The sequence below is a fragment of the Fukomys damarensis genome, unplaced genomic scaffold (genome assembly GCF_012274545.1).
Source record: "Fukomys damarensis isolate Sample0158 unplaced genomic scaffold, DMR_v1.0_HiC HiC_scaffold_38, whole genome shotgun sequence".
In the NCBI taxonomy this organism is placed as follows: Eukaryota; Metazoa; Chordata; class Mammalia; order Rodentia; family Bathyergidae; genus Fukomys; species Fukomys damarensis.
Genome location: NW_022900950.1, coordinates 19,296,185 through 19,300,956, shown reverse-complemented (window position 1 = coordinate 19,300,956; position 4,772 = coordinate 19,296,185).

Sequence of the window (4,772 nt, the reverse complement as noted above, 5' to 3'; positions counted from 1 at the left end):
TTAATGATATGGCCTGAATTAACAGCTTTACATTTTAAGGATACAACATTTCAATGTATTAAACAGAAAACTACAAGGTGTAGGGAAAACAGTAGAAAGGATATCTTTGTGATATCAAATATTTGAGAGAAAAATATGGGTTTTTGAAAGAGACCTTGAAAGTCAGCAGATGAGATATTTCCCAAATCTAAATGCATTTAGAAAATTCTACATTTGCAGACAATCCTACAAGCCATCGGGAATTCTACAAGATACAAGGAATTTTTTCTGGCATTGCAGCAGTTGCAAAACAGAATTTTACTAGCAGATTTTTACAGCTCCATAAATGGAGACATTTGTCTTTTCTTATTTCTCTAAATGAAGACAAATTTGAAGAATTTGATCTTTCCTGTTTACTTTGGTTAGATTTTGGAAATCTGGAAATATAGATATTGGAATTTCAAGAAAGGTCTTTCTGGAAAAATAAATTACATAATCTGCATGCAACACTTGAGAAGATAAAGAAGAGAGAGTGCAAAGGGATGACAATGTACAGCACAGTTGGTCCTTCTAAAAATTAAGTACTTAAAGTGTGCAATTCTCTACCATATAATTCTAAGTCACTGAGAACACTCAGGGTTGCTTTCCTTAATTTGTTTGGATCATCTTATGCTTGTGCACAACTGTTTCCAGCTTTGAATTTTATCAAATCTGATAAAAGATTCAGACTAACAGATGACCTGAGTACTGTGTGAGTTACGGGTTGCTCTCAGACTAACCAGGTATGAGCCAAGGTTTAGCAAATAATCAGCATGCATACAAAAGCAAAGATCATATTAATTATGCAAAAGCAGATCAAATGCAAACAAATTGTCTTTCAATAAAAAGCCATTTTTATCATTGAAAGTTCTGTCATTGTGTTTTTCTTTTAAGGCAAAAGATGTTAATGTATGGGTTGTTTTGTCTAAAACAAACCTCAGTATTCAAGTTTAATTGCAGTGTTGGCACTTCTCAATAATAACTGGCTTTGGGATTGTAGTTTGGGCACTTCATCTCTGCAAAATTTGCCACCACTGCACTAAGTGGTAGCAATGGAATGGAAAACTGAAGAAAGTTAAGGATCAAGTCATACAGGCAACTGAAAAAAGAGCATTCTACACAGAGAAAGCTTCAAGTATAAAGTTGTATCTGTAGCTTAGTGAGCAGAAATTCAATGTAAAATGTAAGAAGGAAAAGAAAAAATATGAGAAAAGGAAAAATGGAAATAAAGTGTTTGTAAAGGTGAAAGGTATGAGGGGGTGAAGGAAGGGCAGGGACAAGGGGAAAAAATGAGAACCAAGACCTGTCATGTAAAGGTACAAGATCCCAACAATGAATGTAACTGTACTGTATACCTAAAATGTACCAATAAACTCAATAAAAAGAAAAGAAGGGACCAAATCAGTTAGGGCAACACAGGTAAGACAGCGACCCAATTTTGAGCTTTAATGCAGATCAAAAGTTTGTAGAACATGGTGAGGAAAGTCATCTTCTATATTGTAATATACAATTTATAAAGTGACAACATTGTAAACAAATCAGTTAGGAGGCCAATGCAATATTTCAGTGGAGAGATGATATTTGTTTGTGAGCTTAGCATCAGGGTATCTGCAGCAAAGACAACGAGAAGAGGCCAGAATCCAAATATATATATATATATATTGATTTAGCAAAGTATGGATGACAAGATATGAAAGAAGGAGAGGAGCCAAAAATTCCTGCAAATTGATAAATTGAGTCAAAAAGTGTCACAGGAAAAATTGTAGAGGGGTTTGGGAGAGAATTTAAATAATTCTAATCCATCATAACCCAGTGAATTTCTTTGCCTCACAGAAATAGCCTGTCTTGTATTGTGAGTTTCTTTCTTATTTAACTAAATATCCTGCAGTGGTCTCAGCTATAAAAGTAGGAAAAGGTATTACCTACAGCAAGAACATTGAGTTTACTAGTTCCAGCAAACTGGAAGGATAGATCAGGTACAGTGAATGAGGGAAGGAGGCAAAGCTTATTAAAAAGCAGATTACTGAGGTCCCCATTGTGCACAACATGGATAGAGTTTGGCCAGAGACTAAGACAAATACAGAGTGCTTCACCAAATTAGCTACTTGAAGGACAGGAGGCTAAGGAATTCATGTGCACTCCTCCATTATTTATTAAAAAGTAAGGTAGAAGTAGAATATGAAGTAAAATAACTTGAAAGGAGCAAGAAGAGCACAGTGGGCCTCACCGGCCATGATAAGGACTTTGATTTTTATTCTGAGTGAAATGAAAAATTGAAGAATTTTTAATTGAAAAAATGACTAATATTTTAAAAGAAGGGGAAAAAATGAGAACCAAGACCTGTCATTTAAAGATACAAGATCCCAATAATGAATGTAACTGTACTGTATACCTAAAATATACCAATAAACTCAATAAAAGAATAAAAATAAAAAATAATAAAAGAAAATTCTAGCTGCTGCATCCTTTGAGTGACTTTCAGAGATTTATTTTATACTTTTCTGTTTTCAGATTTTCATCAACCACTCATGTCCTTGGGTGTCACTAACTTAAAATTGATATAATGAAAAAGAATGAATGACTATACTTCCAAACAATATTTGAGTGGCTTTTTACTAAAAATCAAGTAAATAAAATTGCAGTGCATATCTTTGTTGTGAATATTAAAATTTTTGCAAAAAATTGCATATTTTTAGTAAAAGTTTAAATATACAATATGCACAGAAATGATGCAAATCAACTTTCTTTTATTATTGAATTTATTGGTACATTTTAGGTATACAGTACAGTTACGTTCATCATTGGGATCTTGTACCTTTACATGACAGGTCTTGGTTCTCATTTTTTCCCCTTGTCCCTGCCCTCCCTTCACCCCCTTCTCCTCTCAAATTAACTTTCTGACAGAGGTTGCTTCTTGGTACAGGAGGAAAAAAGAAGACTCTCACTTTAGATTACCTTGTATCATTTTACATTTTGAGAAGAAGATGGAACAAAATATAGAAAAGCATTAGCAATTTTAATCCAGAATAGTGCTAACTCAATTGATTTCTGTTGTATAATAAACCATTCTAAATATTTTTGCACAAAACATACCATTTATTTAAATTCGTAATTTTGTGACTGATAAAATGTGTTGGTTTTTTCCTATGGTAAAATCTTTCCTGGACTTATTGTTGTCTACAGTCCATTTCCAGATCTAGATGGAGCTGGTTACTTCTGGGATGCCACATTTAGAGCAACTTGGTCATTCAGGAAGTTGAATCAGGCTTGCTCACACAGAGAAAGAAGAAATTCAAAAGCCAAAAGACCTAAAACCCCATGTAAAAGCATTTTTCAAGCTCCTGTTTGCATTATACTTGCTAAATCCAACTAATCCACATTCACAAAGTAGAGAAATAGATTCCACCTGTTCATGACAAAAGCTGCAAAATATATTATGGCTAGTTTTGTAATAGTACCTTAGTTTTTCTGTGCACTATTATTCCCATCCCTTTCACAAAATATATAAATTCACCTCAACCCAAAGTCCCTCACAAACTTTGCTGAAATATAAACTTAAGGTGTATGATCTCATGCTCTACATCAGCCTGAGTAGCTACTTTTGATTTTTGACCCTATTAACTGAAAAGGCAAATTATCTGTTACCTGCTCTCCTACAAACACAAAGCCCCCACATGTAATAATGACATAGGGACAACAGTGCAACTGATATTTCCATTTACAAAGGAGGTGAATGAGAGACACATACTAACATTAATTCATGGCTACTATAATACCCTTCCTAGGAATAGAATCTGGTTATCTCCCTGGAACTGGCTCCCAGTTCGTTACTGTTTATTGTATCATAAAAGCCACTTATCCATCCTCTCTTTCCCTCGGGCTCTTACTAGCATTTTTACTTCCTAGTTCTCCAAAATTGAAACGCTAGGTTTATGTAAAATATAGAATTCAGGTGTTTATTTAACAAAATTCAGGTCAAAAATAATTTTTCCTTCTTTTATTGGTATTCACTGTCTTTTGAAGAACTTGTCTGTTTGGTTTTGGATAAAATCAAATGAGTCTGTGTTCCTGGCTTTTTGCTAACTTATGAACGCATATTTACATGATCAAGTTAAACCAATTACAATAATACACTGAAGCAATATCTTTGGTCTTAAAAAAGTTAATGACATGATTTTAAGTAATAATATGAATAAAAAGGCATAATGGACTGTGACTATAATGCTAGACTGAGACAGAATGATCAGGAGTTCAAGGACAGCCTGGCTACCTCAGGGTGTAAAACCCTGTCACAATAAATAGATGGATAGACAGATATATAGATAGATGATAGTTACATGATAGAAAGATAGATGATTGATAGATTGAATGAAACCATTTAGTTGTCACAGTAAATTTCCTAATAAACTGCAATCTGGATATTACATAGATATAATGTTCAGCTGGTCCTTTTATATACTAAATTTTCACTCTGATAGTATCAGAACTGTCACTGATAACAGGAGATTCATGTTTTAAAAAAATTATGTTTGGTATTTACTGTTCTCTATTGATAATAAATGAGCTAGAAACAATAAATCCAAAGCACAAAGTGTTTTACTTCAAAGACAAAAAAAAATCAATACTAATCTGATCCAATGAAAAGTAAGAGCACTTTTTATTTATCACTCAATGTTATTTTGCAAGTTTATTCCTTGCCAGATACAATTTTGTTTTAACATTGTCACATAATTTGATGTGTTCATTTAAAACAA